Source organism: Ambystoma mexicanum, chromosome 1q, assembly GCF_040938575.1.
Source record: "Ambystoma mexicanum isolate Mex_15411 chromosome 1q, UKY_AmexF1_1, whole genome shotgun sequence".
Classification (NCBI taxonomy): domain Eukaryota; kingdom Metazoa; phylum Chordata; class Amphibia; order Caudata; family Ambystomatidae; genus Ambystoma; species Ambystoma mexicanum.
Window position 1 is genome coordinate 647139529 of NC_090922.1, and position 19786 is coordinate 647159314.

Consider the following 19786-nt stretch of genomic DNA (forward strand, 5'->3'; position numbering starts at 1 on the left):
CTTGTCATTGGCCCAATTCTCCCCTCTCCCATGATTGGGGGAAGGAAATGTGAGTCAGAGTGATGCTGTAGGTTTTATGGGTCAGAGGATCCTCCCCTGGTCAGTTTGCCCACAAATCTATATTTGATTCAAATACATATTGCACAGATACCCAGTTGTTTAAAATTACATGCACCCATCACATATCACATGAGGTATACTCTGTTCAAACTCTGCTCTTCCTGGGGGCTTGCATTCAGAAATGGCAACATTTTGTGCATTTTAACTGGTTTTGCAATATCGGACCTTTACCCAAATTTACACACATGTGCGCAAGGAGTATGGACATTAATTGATGAAGTGTCAGATTTTTAACATGCAGACATTTGTAGTGAAACCCTATTTTCCGCTAGCAACCCCCCAGATCATACCACCAGGTCCTAAAACCTCTTAAAATGTGGGCAGACAAATCACAAGAATTATGGTATCATTTAGATAATTTTGACAAGTCCGCACCATGAGTTATACATCTTTCTTAAAATCATATTCTGGCCAACAGGGGTGTGTCTTTTCAGGTCACATGGTGTAGAAACCAGTTTATCCAGTTTCTGCCAAGCTCAGAGACCCTGCCCCTCCCAGCTTCTGCCAAGAGGAAGTTATTTTACGCCCCCCCCCCAATAAACCATCTGCCTGAGTCAAGGAAGGGCTTTGTTCAACCTCCTGCAGTCTGTAGGTGCTCCACCCCTAATCCAATTATCAGAGAGATGGCATATCCTTTTAGTGTGGGCAGCAGAAGGCAGCTAGGCCTGGGAACTGCTGTGGATCCAGTTTCACTCCAGTTGGGGGAAGTTGTCAGGCAGTTCCTTTAAGCCAGAATTTAGCTAACATGTCACTTTTTGTCCCCCAGTTTAAGTCTATTATGATTTTTACATACACATTAAATAATTACTTCCTTCAAGTCATTTCAGAGTATAGTTTTACATTGTATCCACCTCTTAGCAAGTCTTTCCTTGGTCCGGTTTTGTTTCATTTGTTCAGTTTTACACAAAAGTCTGGTGGTTTTAAAACGCCGGCTTTCTGATAGTGGTGAGTACTGGTAATTCAACCATTTTTGGGATTTAAGAAAATGAATTCCCCACAGTTCTAGGTTGCTTTTGGCAATCAGCATTGCCATTCCCAATGGTTTCAGGCTACTGTGTGGGTAGCCCAATGGTGGTTTTAGGCAGTGCCCTCCTGTGCTCACAACCTAGGCAAAAATGGGTGGCAGCCCATTCTTCATGCATTTCCCTGTGCATTTTCTGGGAAGTTCTGGCCATCATGATGTTTTCCATGCCAGTACTGCACAGTTTTCCTATTCTGGCGTACATGTGGGCTTCTTGGCCATCTTGGATTTTCTAAGCCCACAGCACCAAATGATGCAGCATGATAGCTCAAACGTGGGTCAGGACACCCAACACAGGTGAGCGTAACAGAATGCAAAGCCTATCTACAAACACCCACCCGGGCACCATGGAAACCTCTGAAACCGACCAACTAGCCCAATTGTTAGGGGAACTTAGGGCTGAAGTGCACTCCGCGTGGCAGGAAACTAATGCTGTCAGGAGGGAACTGATCATGTCAAAGGAGCGCACTGATGATCTTGCTAGACAACTGCTGCAGAACCAAGCTGGGCGAACACCGCTACCTGGACTTGGGGGGAATCCAACTCCTGTTTCATCGAGCAACCCTGTGCAAGTGGGCCTACCAGGGAGCATTCCTTTAGCTCCATTCGAACGTTTTGCTGGGGACCCGAAAAGGTTCGCCGTGTTAATGAACCAATGCCGCTTGCACTTTTTATGCAGACCTGGAGCCTTCCCAAATGATCAAGCTAAAGTAGCCTTTGTACTATCATAGCTTAGTGGTAGCACAGCGGATTGGTCAATTGCACTAGTCAACCAGGATGACCCTCTTCTTCGGGATTTTCAGGGTTTTCTATTGAGCATGGAAAAATTATTTGCCAGACATTCACAAGGACAGGCCCTGGATAACAAACTTTTATCCCTACGACAAGGTAATCATGATCTGCTAACCTATATCGCAACCTTCAATAGGTTAGTGGTGGAAACCGGGTGGCCAGAAGAAAAACAAGTCACATTATTTCACCGTGGACTTCGGGGTGAACGCAAAGATGTTTTGGCCCAAGTTGTGAACCCACCTCAGGATTGCGCAGAATATATAATCTTAGTTGTCCAGTTAGACCACCGACTTCAGAATAGAAAGGCTGATCGAGCCAACTTCAAGAATCGGGTATTGGTTAAACCTAATGTTAACTCCAAGGGAATAGATGCATCAGAACGGATGCAGATCGGGGGGGTCAAGGGACCCTTAACTCAAAAGAAAGAGGAAGGAGACGGCAGATGCAATTATGCAGATGCAATTATGTCTGTACTGTGGGGCCTCAGGACATTTTCTACAGGATTTCCCAATAAAACCATCCAAAAAAGCGTAGAGGTCCGCTTGCCGAGCTTGAAGAAGGATACTCAGACCTCGCACTTCATCATGCCAATGTTCCTTGTGGATCCAAGGCAGCCATCACATATGCACGCAGTAAGGGCATACATTGATAGCGGGGCCATAGGAAACTATGTGGACCACAAATTGGCTACTAGGAAGAATCTACCTCTTTGCAAAAAGACCACTTCGGATGTCATCACCACAGTCAATGGAACTGAAATTGCCTCTGGGCCAGTAACTCATTCCACCGCATAGATGACACTATTGGGTCAAGATGGGCATCGAGAGACTGTTGTGTTTGATTTAATCAAAGCCCGCAGTTCCAAATAATACTGGGAATACCTTGGTTGGAAACACATAATCCTTGTATTGATTGGCGAGAGAAGAGAATAACCTTCCCGGATTGTGCACATACTTATTACCCGGAAAAACGCTTGAACCAAGGCCTGGCCACAGTAGCTACTCCAGTCGTGCAGTTACCTCAGGAATATCAATAATTCCAGGATGTTTTCCAAAAAGAACAGGCCAACACCTTACCCCCTCACAGATTATGCGATTGTCAAATCAATCTCATACCCGGTGCACAACCTCCATGTAGTAGGATCTACGCCCTTACGGAACCCGAAAACCTTCACCTGCGACAGTATTTGGACCAATACCTTGCTAATGGCTTCATTCGTCCATCCAAGTCCCCTGCATCTTCAGCTTTGTTCTTCATGCCTAAAAAGGAAGGTGACCTCAGAATGTGAATAGACTACCGTGCATTAAATCAGATCACGGTTAAGAACTGATACCCATTGCCTCTGATCCCCGAATTACTAGACCAAGTAAAGGACGCTTGCATCTACACTAAATTAGATCTCTGGGGGGCATATAATCTGGTACGTGTAAAGAAAGGCGACAAATGGAAGACTGCCTCTCGCACTAAGTACGGGTTATTCGAATACCAGGTGATGCCCTTCGGGTTGTGCAATGCACCAGCAGTCTTAAAGGTATTTTATGAACAATGTCCTTCGTGAACTCATTGACATCTGTGTTGTTGCATACATAGACGATATTCTAGTGTACTCCTCCTCAGAATCAGACCATGTGAAGCATGTTCGTGCAGTCCTCGAGAAACTTCGCCACCACAAGTTATATGCAAAATTGGAAAAATGCGTATTTCATGCTACGGAAGTTGAATTCCTTGGATTTATCCTGACTCCAAAAGGAGTCCGAATGGACTCTCGAAAGGTGGACGCAATTCTCAAGTAGCCATCACCCAGTTCAGTTAAAGGGGTACAAAGCATGCTTGGATTTGCTAATTTCTACCGCAGATTTATTCCTGATTTCTCACATGTTGTACACCATATCACAGCACTTTTGCGAAAAAACAAACGCTTCTTATGGACCGAGGAGGCTGAAAAAGCCTTCCAAGAGCTGAAATTGAAATTCACGTCGGCACCTGTCTTGAAGCATCCACGCCCTGAGCTCCCATATGTAGTCGAAACTGATGCATCCAGTTTAGCTATGGGAGCTGTCCTGTCCCAGAAGGATCCTGAAACCGGTCAACTTCATCCAGTAGCATTTTGGTCCAGGAAGTTTTCAGCCCCCGAGTTAAACTATGCGGTTACCGATAAAGAGTTGTTAGCCATCAAATCCTCCTTCAAGGCTTGGCGGCATTATCTTCTCGGTGCAAGGCACACCATTACTGTAATCACCGATCACAGGAACCTGCAGTATTTAAAGACAGCCAAGGCCCAATCATTGCGTCAACTTCGACGGGCATTATTCCTTGCCGAATTCGATTTCGTGTTCACTTATCGACCTGGATGCAAGAATGGTAAAGCAGATGCCTTGTCCCGAATAGGGATGGGAGAAGCATATTGAAACCCAGAACCCGTGCCTATAATTCCAGAACAAAGAATTCTTGGTATAACTACTCTACAGACTCTAGAAGATATTCATTTAAAAATCCAACAACTTTTCGATTCAGCAGCCCTGCAAGATTGGGTGAAAAAGGGCCATGATTATTCAGTCATCAATGACTTACCTTACTATCAAGGGCGTCTATTTCTACCACTCAAGGAACTGCAAGAACTAGTCATCTCCAATTACCATGATGCTCTGATGGAAGGACACCCAGGTATTGCAAAGTCTGAAGCTAAAATTAAAAGACAATTCTGGTGGCCCACCTGGCGAAATGACGTAAAATAATTTGTGCTGTCTTGTGGTATCTGCGCACAAAACAAAAGTCAAAAGAAAAAAAACAGCTGGTCTTTTACAACCTTTGGACATTCCACCTGCACCTTGGCACACTTTGTCTTTAGACTTTATTACAGATCTACCTCCGTGTAATGGGTTTAACACCATTCTGGTTATTGTTGATCTTTTTTCCAAGATGGCCCACTTCATTCCTTTAAAGGGATTACCTTCCGCTTCAATTTTGGCCAAGGAATTTCTTGAAAACATAGTTCGAATACATGGATTTCCTTCCGAATTGGTCTCTGACCGAGGTAGTCAATTAATTTCCCAATTTTGGAAGAAATGTTGCCAATTGGCGCAAATCGACGTGAGGTTATCAACCAGTCACCATCCCCAGACCGATGGTCAAACTGAGAGGACCAACCAGACTCTTGAACAATACCTATGTTGCCTGCTAAACCAGACTGAAAACAATTGAAAGGAAATTTTATTGATTGCTGAATACGCATATAATAACTCAGTACATTCAGGAACCGGACAAAGCCCCTTTTATACCATGTATGGACATCATCCTCGAACCTTAGAACTCGATTTGCGCCAGCATTTGGAAATGCCGGCAGTGACCCATCTGCACTCTACTATTACACAGGCCTTTAAGGAGGCAACTGAACATTTGAAACAAGCAAAAGACAAATGCAAGAAAAATGCTGATCAACATAGAAGTGACACTCCCCAATACCAGATTGGAGATCAAGTTTGGCTGGCTACGAAACACATACCTCTAAAAGGAACTACTCAAACTTTTATTCCTAGATATTTGGGACCGTACAACGTTAAGGCCATTATCAACCCGGTGGCCGTCAAATTAGAACTACCCTCTAATATGCGGATCCATCCTGTCTTTCATGTTTCACTTCTAAAACCAGTTAAACCCGGAACAAGATTAACCAAACCACCGGACCCCATTCTAATAGATGGAGAACCTGAATTTGAGGTAAAAAATATCCTGGACTCTAAGATGGTTAAATCAAAACTTTTTTATTTAATCGAGTGGAAAGGTTACGGACCACAAGAAAGGTCATGGGAGCCCAGTGACCACGTTCATGCACCTCGGTTGGTGAAAAGATTCCATCGGAACTTCCCAGACAAACCAGGGCCCAGGGGAAGAACAACTTTAGGATGGGCCTTGGGGGGGAGTGCTGTCATGATGCCTACCCCCAGGCATCCGGACCAAGCCCATCAGCCCCAGGAGCAGGCATCTAGACATTTAGTAAAACCTCAGCAGCCCTGGCTAGGGGCTATCTGGGTTCAGTCCTGGCGCCTTAGGCGCCAGGCTCATAGTAGAAATCAGTCCTGGCGCCGAAGGCGCCAGGCTCATAGTCATTACTTACCTCAGGCAGACCATGCTGCAAATGACTCCAATCCAACATGAAGCCTGAAAGGGACTATTTTTCTACAGGGACTATTTTTTACTCGGGAGTGGTTCTAGGGACTTCTTACCTGGGACTACTTTTGAGGCTATTTAAACCACGCCCGACCAGCAACACACGCTTCACGTTATTCTGCATCCAGCAGCGTAACGCTCACCGTGCCTGCAAGTCAGCTTCCAGACCTCTGCCACGCCACGCCAGTCCTGAATCCAGAGCTCCTAGATAAGAAGGAAAGTAAAGGCAAGGTTAGAAAACAAACTTTATTCCAGTTTCTCACCTGATTCCGGAACCATCACGTCTCAGCACCTGGAAAGGACATTCTTTGTACAGGCGTTGCATCGCCAGCTGCATCGCCGTGCCATAATCACCAGTCTTCAGAGCACCTTTCGATCCGGTGCTGCCTCCATCATTTCTTCGCCATCTCTGGCATCTGGGACAAAAGAAACAAACAGATGAGCCGAGAGAGCCAACAAACACAATCTCTCTTACCACCATAGACTTACTTGATTACCACCAGAGGCATTATTCTTTAACTCTTCACATCTTCAAACGCCACATCTGAAAACGGAGAGAAAACAACACGTTAAATACATGCATCATTTACCGGACAGCATCGGGTAATACAGACTCTTACCTGAACGCCATCTACCGCCACAAGACCATCTTTTCTCGAACTCCGTTGCAAGATAAGAAAGGAATGGGATACGAGTGAACATCGGACATATTGAACTCTATGAACTCTATACTTACTGGTCTTCGCCAGGAACCTCAGAGTCAACTCTCGTCCGGAACTCCCCAACGCCTTTTAACCAGTGAAGCAACTGGTGTCTAAGTGCCCCTGCAATCCACGCAGGATGGAGAGCTCATCGTTTAAGAATATAAGGTGAGGGTACTGGAAGGGGATTTTGGATGTGATTAGTGGGGATAGCAGGGAGGTGCCATCACTAGAATCCACGAGTGGCTAAATTCCTCTCTCCACTTGCAGGAGAATCCTTCTATGGGTTAAGCAGACTAGATTAGGCGGGCCAGTCCAGTCTGTCATCTCTGCACTACGCATCACTTTGGTGGAGGCCGCAGCAGTCCGGGTCCGACCGACGCCCCTGTGGGAGCTAGGTGAGCGTAACATCAAAATCCTTACCGAGACATGGAGCGCAGCAGATTGTTGGAGAATGTCGGAGGCAGGCCCGGCTCCAGGAATTTTTATCTGGGTGGGCCAGGTTTGTGATCAGTGGGGCGAAACCTTTCTCAGATTTGTGATCCGGCAAAACATTTCTTCCTGGATCTGAAAAATCCATTTGCCCTTAATTTGCCCTTAACGTCTTTAGTCTGTTAGACTGCTTTATAAGGCAGAAGCCTGGATTCAAACCCAGGTTGTTAGGACCAGGCTTTACATATTTACCCACAAGACTACTTGAATGTCTGATAAAGATGCTTGTTGGGATTGCACTCCCTGGCAGAATTAAGCCAAATGGATTCTTGGGCAAGGCTGACAGAGGGACCGGGTAGATGGGGCATGGGTGTGGAGCTTATGGTGGAAGTAGGTCATCACTGTCATGAGTGCAGCAAATGTTACATGTTTTTTAAGTTGTCTTTTTCTACTTTTGGAGCTGTATGTTTAGGGCTATGACTCTAGCTGGAAACAGCTGTTCACCTCATGAGGTGATTTACACAGGTTCACTCAATTTGTTCAAATGGGAAACCTGCTCTCGCCTTCCACCTGCTCATGCCTTCCAAAATCACAGGCTCGACACTAGCCTTTCCACAGTCTTCTGCTCTCTTCTTCCATTTGCTCCTTTGTTTATTTCCATAAGCTCCCTCACTACTTGGCTACTCACTTCATCTTCCATATGCTCCCCCATCTCCATGTAGAAAACATTTGCCAAAACTGAAAAATGAAAGCTGTATACTGCACTTAACAAGAGTCTGAGAGATTAATCCCAAAAATTCATGCCCTAAGAAATATGTTTTGTACCCTTTTCCAACATACTGCTATAATTGCGATATAAAAAAACAGTACAGTGCAGAAAAGCAGAAAAAATAGTGTGGCAATATCACCCCCTGTCACCTTCCATCAGCTCCCCCTGACTACCATTTCCATTTCCAATCACTCCCACCTATCCCACCCTTCCCCCAACATGTCTTCCTGGCCTGGTTGGGGAGAATTGAGGATAATGCAACTATTGAGTTATTGAGAATTATTGAGGATAATTCTCCACTGCAGGGGCTGAGCAATGAGGACGCCAGTCCTTATTCCATCTAACATAGTGTGCGCTCAATAAAACCTCCCTGAATACTGGGGCTACTCCCAGGAGAAAAAAAAAAAAAAAGTCAATAAAGGGGTAAACCTGCACTCGAAATCCCTGATCCTTCAGGTAGAATATATAGCAATCAGAAGAAATGGATCAGTGGAATGGGATGGCGCTGGTTAGATTGAATACATATCAAATTTTATCCAAAAACTCATCATATGAAAAATCATCTTACTGTCGTAAAATTTCATAAAAAAACATCGATCAATTCATACCTTCATACGTATCCGCATACAAAAACACATTCATACATACATGAATAAAACACCCTAGTGTAATTATAGCATCACTTAATATTATTCCGAATATTTCCGGTTAGCATCTCCTATAGTGACCCAGTCCATAGTATCAGGTGTCGTTATGTAACTGGTATCAAATTTCACCAGATATCTCTCACAGAGACAACGTCGACACGTGTTTCGGTCAGAGACCTTCTTCAGGACGTTGGGCAAAGAGCAAATACTCCGCCCTGTTTTCCATGTATATGGGCCAGTAATAAATCTAAAAGAATAATAAAAAAAAACAAAATGTCATCTCTATTTCTTGAAGTCGGTGACAGAAAATGTCACAATGTGCGTTAAATTCAATAAGCACATGTGCCCTACTCACCCCCAAAATCCAACTTGCGGGACGGTAAGTCAGGACAGCGGAACTGAATCCTCCACTGGCATCAATATATATGTTGAGCCTGTGGAACCAACAAAGACGCCTCTCAGTATCTGTCACAGAGCAAAACACATAGTATGCCTGCCTACAACATTGCAACGCATCCAATGATAAACATACCAAAATAAAAACACTTACAAGCACAACGGTGCTGTTAGAAACTCCTCTAGCACAATGTGACCCAGGAGTCCCTAGGGTCCACGTAAAAATTCACAAGGTAGTTTTAAATGTGTGTCAATCACAGGATCCTCCGTAGCACTGCAAAAAGAAACAAATAGTAGCAGTGTATCAGTGGACGAGCACTCACTTCACATCATGTCATAATGGAAGATGACACATCAAATATTTACCCATATACAAGAAGTGGTCCCGCTTGTTGCTACCAATCTCCACATGTTGGAGATATCGGAATGTTAGAAACTAGCACAACCCAGAACGTGTTAACAACTGACAAAACGCAACAGGGCTCGATACACTATATACATCTCTCAATGCGGCACCGCCCGCATGATATTTAGAAAAGACTGCCTGCTGTGCTTGTGATAAAAAGACCTTCGTGAGAAGAATCTACTACAAATATAGCAATGTTAAACATGTGCGGCAGAGTTCCTGATACCAAGCCCAACGTGACAAGCACCTCGTATCTATTAGCCATAAGTGTGTTATACTTTCATAGATACAACCACGTCGTACTCCCTCGTACACGCATTACCTTGACAAAAGACCGCACAGCTCCGTGTGTTATAGGGAAAAGAATCCGCCAGACTGCACCTCCTTCGTTCACGCAGCGCCAAACTTCAACATAGTAGCATTGTCAATGCGCGCTAGACACTATCAAAGGACTAGCAGTTATTCCATGCGCCCAACACTAAAAACGGACTACAAGAACTAAGAACGAACAGTCCATGCCAGCTAAACACAACAAACACTAACAAAGGACTACAAACACATGAAAAATGAAAATGAAACAGGAGTCCAAGCCAGCTTAACAAAGTTAGAGCACACGGTCAGAAAACATCCGTTATGATTACTTACGGATCCTGAACCAATTGGAAAATTACACTAAAATGTGCGCAAAAAGACAGAAACCGAAAGGGACCCAAATATCCCTTCCTCCTCTGTCACGTGCAACGTGAAACCTGAACAGAGAGTGGGCATCAAGTGTACTACACACCCTGATTGGAGGAACTGGGACATATAGAGAATGAAAGCTCACAGGTACATATTACATTTATATAACCATGTATTGCCACTTACACCTAATCGGTACATTGGTTATTTGGTATCTGCAACATGAGGCAAGCCACATCAGGGTGCTTGTCACAATGATCAGCAAAGCAAATGAGATAAATTGAAGCAAAATGAACAAAACAATCATCTGTGCCAATATATTACAGTTTGCCCCAATCCGTGCACTACTTTTATGATTTATACAACATAAGGAAACCCACTTCAACAGATTATCAGAATGTGATGTGAACACATGAAATAAATTGAGCAACATGAGCAAGATCAACATCTGTGCAAATCTGAAATAAATTGAGCAAAATGAACAAGATAAACATCTGTGCAAATGTGCATTATCATCAAGCTTAAGTCAGCTGGTGGGTGTCCTTCACATACAGGCGATTCTATAATATTACATCTCAATTTTTAGTGACCAAATTGTTCCATTCTACTGAAACGTTCAGTCCCTTCTGGACTGTGTTGAGAGTATGTATCAATTTTTGTTCAGTACGATGTAATATTGTACCAATATCGCCCCCTCTCCTGTTACTCTTAATATGTTGGAGTACAAACCACCTCATGTCTGTGTCCTTATGTTGCATTTTAGTAAAATGTTCCACCAACGGCTTATCTGCCACTCTGTTACGTATACAGCTCCTATGTTCTGATATACGTTGTCTGACCTCACGTGTGGTCTTACCCACATATAAAAGTTGGCATGGACAGCTAATAATGTAAACTACATTTTTAGTTAAACAATTGGTGTGACAGTTCATCTTCCAGATCCTTTTGCCATAATTAAATTCCTTCTTAGTTTCAGTTAGCGAGCACACAACACATTTGCCACATTTATAATGCCCAATAATGGGCGGCAACCCCCATTGGTCATTAATAGTGGGTTCTGTTTTTCGATAAGTATGAACCAATCTTTGTCTCAGGTTTTGGTTACGTTTGAACGCAAACATCGTTTTTTTCAGTAATGATCCTGGATGTTTGACTAAATTCCAGTGTTGATTAATGATTCTTTTTACATCCACATTCACTGGATTAAAAGTGGTAACACATACCAGGCATTCATTCTTATTTCTTTCCCTTGTAGTCAAGCAAATCTCCTGATTCGTATTGTCAGCTCTCTTTAGTTGATCTTTCACTAACTTTCTTGGATATCCCCTGTGTTGTAACCTATCTTTTAGCTGTTCCGCATGGAACTTGAATTCATCCTTCTCAGAACAATTTCTCCTGATACGCAAGAACTGACCATATGGTAAGTTCTGTCGTAAACTGGCAGGGTGAAAACTGTTAAAGTGTAATAGTGAATTTTTGTCAGTAGGTTTTCTGAAGAGAGTAGTTATGAGTTGATTTGCAGATTTTTTGATTACAAGGTCAAGGAAGCTCACCTGGCGGTAACTATATTCAATTGTGAATTTGATATTCATATCACACTGATTCAACCAAACATGAAACTCATTAAGGGATGTCACTGATCCCCTCCAAATTAAAAAAAACGTCATTGATGCACCAATGCCAAAGCTTCAGATGCGTTTTTAAGATTGGGTGGCTCATAAGAAAATTGTGTTCTCCCAGAACAAACTGGTCCTCAAAATCAGCCATATATAAATTTGCCACATCGGGGGCAAAAGTAGCCCCCATGCTGACACCTTTCTCCTGTTTGTAGAGTTGTTTTTTAAACAAGAAGACATTTTCTGTCATGGCTAGCCTAATACATTCTTGCACAAACTCGGTGGGGGGCAAGTGTGGTCTAATTCTCTTGTTCAGATATTGACCTAACACATGTAGGCATTTCAGCTGGGGAATTGCCGTGTACAGTGACTCTACATCCATAGTCACCAGAATATCTTCATCTTCAATTTCAATGTCGTTGATGATGTTGATCATATGGGTTGAATCTTTTACATAAGACGGCATCTCCTGCACAAATTGTTTTAGGAACACTTCTGCGTAAACAGACAGTGGTTCTAGCAGTGAGTCAATAGCTGACACTATCGGTCTACCAGGCGGCTCAGTGGCATTCTTGTGGATCTTAGGCAATATGTAGAAGGCCGCTTTCTTGGATCCAATTTTATTTAAGAAGCAACTTTCTTCAATGATAATCCACTGTTCATTTACTGCATGATAAGTAAGACTTTTTATTTTGTCTTGCAGACGAACTGTAGGATCCCTCTCTAGTTTTTTGTAGGATTTTGTATTACCCAATGGTCGCAGGCATTCTGCTTCATACATGACCGTATCTAGTACCACAATCCCGCCCCCCTTATCAGCAGGTTTTATAGTAATTGATTCTTCACTGCATAATCTGGTGAGGCTTTGTCTCTCGGCTCTTGTCAAGTTGTCGGGCTTATGATTCTTAGATTTGATAGCTTCGAGTATTTCTCGAGTAACAACGTTCTCAAAAGCTACAATTTTGGGTGTACAAGTATGCGGAGGTGGAATAAAATTAGATCTTATTTTATGCCCGCTTACATTGGGTACCATATCTGGGAGGGATCTCTTTTCATGTGGGTGCGCGGGTAGATAGACCTAAAAAAAATGCTTAAGTCTTATGTTTCTAAAGAATCGGTGTAATTCCAATTCCATATTAAAGACATCTGCTCTCATCGTGGGAACATACAAAAGCCCTTTAGATAATAAATCTAAGTCTGATCTCACAAGGGGATAATGAGATAAATTGAAAATGGGCATCTGATCTGAGGTGCATTGAGTCACTGGTTGGAGTACCATTGTCTGGTCCTCATTCCTTGTCCCTGCCCATATTGGGGTTGTCGATGTCTGGGCCTGCCTTGTTGCCCCCCTCTGAAAAAAACCCGTTGTTGGTTTTGCCCCCTCCCACCAGTTCCTGTACTAGTACTGGGTTGTCCATTGGGAGAAGGGTCTGATCCGCTAGAGGATCCTGAGGTGTTCGAAAAATTGGAATAGCGATTGTTCCTCCGGTAATTATAACCACCTATAGGAGGGTCTGTGAAAAATCCCTTTCTCAGATTCGGGTAAGTTCTTTCCTCATTGTAGTTCGCAACGTCTTTTTTCAGCTTGTTAATTTTTCTTTCCAAATTTAAATCTTTGATTTTTTTAATTTCTTCTTCTAGCCCTTCAAGTTGTTTTTTGGCATCTTTCACCGTAGTACTTTCCAAAAAAGCTTTTTCCAAACCCTCCAGCTCTTCCCCCTGTTTTTTAGTTTCTTCCTGAGCTGTTTCAATGATTAGCATGATCCAATCCCTAGAACACCTGTTGCCAACCCCACTAAAGTTTTTTGGGAATTTGGGGTTGTCAACAAATATCCTAGGGATATTCTTAACCTGTAGACCTTCTGGCATAATCCCTGCCTTTAAATATTGTAACATAAACTAACAATGAAGGTCTGTCCAAGTTAATTTTTTCATTTTTTGTAAAACATTTTCAATTTCATTTGTGGCGACCACTTTATCTGTTACTGGACCATCTCCAAATGGGGCCATCGGTGTCTCCAACAGTTTCTTGTAGTGGTTATCTGTGAACGAAAACAAGTTCACACTTTCCATTTTTAACAGAAAAGGAGAGAATTCCTTCACACTTGTTAAATAGATGCCCCTGCAGCCACGGGCTGTGCTACTCCCAGGAGGCCACGTAGGAGGTGTTTGTAGTCCAACCATTTTGTTGTGAAAGACAGCCCCCTCCTCCTCGATAAATATTGAAGCAAGGAATCTGATATTTAGTTTCTTACAAATGACATTTTGAAGCACAACATTGTTTTGTTGTTGCAATTTTACAGCTAATTTTAATTGAGTTGAGGGTGTGCGGAAGTGCTAGCATGCAGGTGAGTGGGATCAGGAGGTAGACAGTGGAGGTTGAAGGGTTTCTGTCCTCCTGGCATCACTCCCGGTTGGATGTGGCAGAGATGAGGGGCCACCACTCCCCTGCCACCTCATACATCCTTGTCTTGTACATACTGTTTTCATACTGTGTATAATATGCAATTGTCCATGATGACTTCTTATTTGACATGTTTACTTTGCTATTTTGAATGTCACAATTTTGATCAATAATTGTGGCCTTATATTTTCCAAAGAAAGATGTGTGTATGTCTCCTTGGCTGGCCCTGACTCCTGCACTGCCCATCTGTTAAACCATACTGCAAACTGGACCAATTTTATGGGCTTCTAATTTTGTCAGGAAGCATACAGTGATATTAAATGATTTTCCCAGGATTACACACTTTGGTTCAATGGTAGAGTCAGAATGTCAGCATAGCCTGAAATGTAAGTAGTTGACCACACATCTTCCCAGCTAAAGTTGGTAAAAATATGTATTGAAGTTTGGTTTTAAATACCAAAATATTACAATTCTGGGTCTTTGCACTGAAATGGTACTTATACCCTGCTTACCAAAGCCGTTACTCTGTATATAAAATAAATGTTTTTATTGTCATGAATTGCATACTTTTATACCAATTATTGTAAGCCATGAAAATAAAAATGTTTATTTAGTAAGTTTCTGTATTCAATGTTTTCTTTACTTTTCCATTTATTTAGTTTCTTTTTCCTACTTTACTAACTTTTTTGTAAAGGTTGCTAATAAGCCATAAACAATATCAAATAATAATACTCACTTTTATACAGATTACTTTAAAAATGCACAAGTCACATGATAAACTAACCCGACAATGTGTTCTTCATTGTAGAATCGGGTTGATGAAAAAGAGTATTGGGGCAATTTTGATTTCAATTCTAAATTGCATAGAGGGACTGCTACTGTTTGCGCCTTCTTTGCAAAAGGGCCCCTACAAGCAATTTGAATTGTTTCCATAATGTACTGGAAAAGTAAATAGCAAAACATAGGCAACATCGCCTTTTCACCTCACCATTGCACTATGTGTCTGGAAAAGTACAAATCTCTCCCACAATTAACAATTTGGAATCTGGTTGCTTTTACCAATAAAGTTACAATCATAGGTGGTAATTTTCCAAGTCCCGTGGAGTGGACAAAGTGGCAGTAAAATTATTTTTGATTGTAGCTTTATTTTCCCTGTTCTGATTGGAAGCCTACACGCTCCCTCCAGAATGCTAATTAATCAGAACCTACAAAAGATCCCATACATACACAAAGTAAAATGAAATGCATAAGTCATTGTTTCACGCAGCGTGTTCTATATCCCCATCATTTCTAATCACCAAACAGCCACACTTAAGTAGCTTATTAAAAGCGTATATAATTTAAAGAAAAAAGTACCTTTTCCTATCACTAATCACTTCCTATTTTAAATAATCTGCATCTGAAACATTTTTAAAAGTTAAGGCATCACTGGGAGGACATGTGCAGCCCTGACTGACTTTCAGGGGAGAAAGGCAGAGCAAAGTTTCCCCACGGACATGTGTCCATTGTTCGACTGTTAAATCCACCTCTGATTGCACTCTGCAGGAAATATTTCAATACACTTTTTTTACATTTAACAGATGTGCACCGTTTATACGTTGCCAGAAACATATTAAGAAATGCTCTTTTCTTGTGTTATTTTCAAGGTTTCATGATCAATCTTCAGAGAGTCAAATGTTTATTTGGGGAAGTGGCAACAATCCTCCTGTCCCGCACTCCCCCCCCCCTCTCTATGTCACTGGTGGGATTCCACAGTACATAATTTCAGTTTCTGGCACTGCCGAAACACCTAGCAGCTATATCATACTTTTTAAACAAGACCCACAATACACATTATGCGTTCAGTTTGCCTACAGACATTGTTAGTTGTTACTCTAATAGTATGATGTTATTATGGCAGTACTCATCTGCCCATTTCATGAAATGTTCTGGTCAGGCAGCCTAGGCTTCCACACAGACACATATGCATTCTATTTAGGTCAGAACCCCACTGGTAAGTATTCATGAGAAGATGATCTGAAGTTGGTCCATACTTGCCATCGTAGCCTTGATTTGTTCAGGTAGGTTGTTGTTGGACCAACTCAGTGAGGTGCAGTTTGAGTCTATAGGCATTGCAAACAAGACTCCCACACCAGGGCATATATACTTTCACTTAGGTAGATAAACTGAAACCAACACACATTGGCAAAGCCAACAGTTAGGGCTATTGAACACACACGGCAAAGTTCTTTGCCAGACACTGCCATAATGGTACCACCTGGCAATAAGGTGGGAACATCTAGAAAATGGTGTGAGTACCTAGGCATATCATGTCATTGTCTGGAAAATGCCTGTGCAATACTTATACACATGTGAAAATGGTTGACTTTGCGATTGCTTGTTTTAGGATTCCAATGTAAGGAACAGATGTGAGGACACCATGTTGCTTTTAAATCTACTGTCTGAAAACACACCATGTTAAGAGATGTTTTATTACAACAGGAGCTCATTTACAGAGGCAATCAATTAATTGAACACTCAAAAGAATGCCTAGATATAACACAAGCAGGCCCAATACAGCACAAAGTTTGAGGTTACTTTGTGACAGAGCTAGCTCAAAGAGTACCCAAGAGGGTATGTTTCAGCAGGGAGGGGGCTGGTAGTTGGTGGAAATACCATAGAGATTAACATGGTAATGGATGGGTAAACGACAAAACACATCCATTTAATGTGTACCCCTCCTAACAACCTTTCTACATCCTATCTGTGGTCCAATGCAATTGTTCTGGCTTACACCTAATAGCCTACTTCAATGCCTTACATCAAATCACTTTGATATTACTACACTCTCTCCTCAAGAATCACATTGTTCTTACTACCAACCTTATTGTTTCACTTATACTCAAGTAGTTCATGCAACAGATTATATACTTTAAATGGAATTTGTAAGGGCGATCAGTCTGATTAACCACTGCCATTGCTTCGGTCAGGCTTCCATACCATTGTTTATAAATGAGACTTGGACCTCCCTGCCACCTATGTGAGCAGCCCTGCCCAAATTGCTGAACCACAAGGCCTACAAATGCTTGCAGTATCTTGTGTTCCAGTGAATGGAACCTGTCAGGGTCCTCAGCCGTTTATTCACCTGGTGTAGAAATCTGTGTGCAACCATCCTCACCTGCCATTTACTGTTTTCTACAGTTAACCATCTCAATAGGCATGATTGGAACAACAGTTATATTCCCACACATAAAAACCTACATTCAATTACAGAAATCTGCTTAATAAGTTTGAAACAATAGCTACCTTATACATGAGAGATTTGAAATGTAAGTAAGATTAAAAGTGCAGTTAGAAAAGCAACGCAGGATCTTGCTAAACTGTTGTAGGCTGACTTTTCAAGCAACTTACTTAAGAGGTGTTAATGACCCTCCATATCCCTGGTCATATCTGCTTTCATGGCTGTGGGGCATCAATCATTGTGCAGAGCTGCTCCTTGGAATGCTAATCACAAAATCCCCCCAGCCTGTTTTTACCCCCTTAGTCTCCCCGCCCCCCCCAGGTCCCAGTGGCGGTTAACGTTTCTTTTTAGTTTTTTCTTATTGCGTATAGTTAAAAAAAGGATGAAAACCTCACAGCACTGACAAGGCCTCCTTTCTAGCAGGGTTGGGCTGACCCACCAGGATACCAGCTGTTTCCCCGGTAGGCCTCGGGCCATAAGGCCTCTTTTCTTGGAGGAAGGATACATGGGGACTCAACATTAAACAATCACTCACCATTCAGGGATATGCCTCCATACAGGCCAGCCTGGTGTGGCCATTTGCTGCATGATTTCTTTGCCTTCCAGGCCCACCCCTGCCCATGGATTTTGGGGTTTGCGCTCTCGTCGCACTAGGGCACGCGCGCATAGAAACCGCACATGCCCTAGTATGCTCTGTGCTTTCGAGTCACATGCGCAGGTGTGGCTGGGCCCATGATTGAATGTGCCACTGCCACCTGATCGACACTGCCGACAGTCAGTCTGAGTGCTGTGCTGGAACCAGGCCCATGCCATGTGCTGTGCCCGTGTTCACATTATGTTCTGACAGATTCAAGAAAGACAGCCAACCAACCAGGTGAGGCAGGCTGCACTGCCTCCATCAGCAGGTGACTCAAGTGAGGCTGTGGCTGGGGCTGAGAGCAGCCGAGGGCAGTAGCTAGACCTGAAAGGTAAGTGGATTTGTACGTGTATGCCCCTCTCCCATTCTGCTGAGTGCTTCTGACCCTCACGCTTACCCTATGCGGTAAGCCTTTTCCAAGGTGCTGTAATATTTTCTTGCCATCATACTACAATTTTTTCCTTGTGTTGCTATTCAGCATGCAAGTGCTGAACTTTTTCACTCACTGTGATGCCATGGACTGTAATATTCTACACCTCTGCTACAATGTGTCCCCCCTGTGCTGTAATCATTTACCGGCTGGGGTTGTGTAATATGTTCTCCATAAGCTCTAACATTCCCCTTCCTGTGCTTTAATGTTCCCTGCCTGAGCTATACTGTAAAACAGCACCCTGTTTACCTAATATCCACTCCTTGTGCGGTGATCTCCCAGCTCCAAACTGAATGGGGATGGTTATCGGGGTGTAGTGGGAATACTGGCAACCTGTAGACCTATTAAAAAGCACTTCTGCTATGCAAGACCAAACTAAACTGCTAATCCACTTCTGCCACTCACACCCACTTCTACAAATGTACCTTACCATGACCTAAAGAAGCCCCTACCTATGTCATTGTAGAGGCTGACACACTTCTCTGCTAATGCACCTCTTCTCAATCCTGACCTCCCACACCCTCGCAATTCCAGAATGTTAGAGCCATACACCGCTCTGGCAGTGTGCCTTAGCACTGACTTCCATTGACGCCTGCTGTTCCATTACAGCAACTAACGCAAAGCTCATATGACTGTCACTACTACTCCACCCTTACCAGAAGTAACCCCTTTGCTTCTATTACAGCTATTCACAAAATTGTGATAATGGACCTCAATCCTAGCCAGCAGCAAACCATGTTGTTCCATTACAGTGGCTCACACACAGATCTGCCAATGGACCCTCCATCGTGGCCTGAAACACCTCCCGTTGTTCCATTACAGTCAGTGGCTCCTTCACAAACAGCTCTAACAGTGTAACTCAACCCTGGCTAGAAGAAACCCCATTCTTCCATCACACTCACGCCCACAAAGCTTTGCCAATAGACCTCAATCCTGGCCAGCCGCTATCTGACCTTTCATGCTTGTGGAAGGTAGTGAGGTCTGCTTGCCCCCGGGGTTGACCCTAATAACAAGGTCTAAGGTCATGCTGTTTCTGGAAAAGGGATGAGTTGTATGATGACGGTTCTGACCCACAGGTGGCACTTAGCAAGGAGCTTACGCCCTTGTGCTGTAACATTCTCAGCGGGAGTAGTGTGCTCTCCCAGTGCTGTACTCTTCGAGCCATGTGCTGTGATATTCTCACTGCCTGCTGCACCACCCACTTTCTGCTGTAAAATTGGCCTCTTCTGCTGGTAGAGTCGCTCCCTGTGGTGTGCACCTCTCTTCCTGCAATTTTAATGCCCCACCCTTTGTGCTGCAATATTTCAGTGTGGTGTGATTTCCCGAAAACACCTGCACTAAATCTCT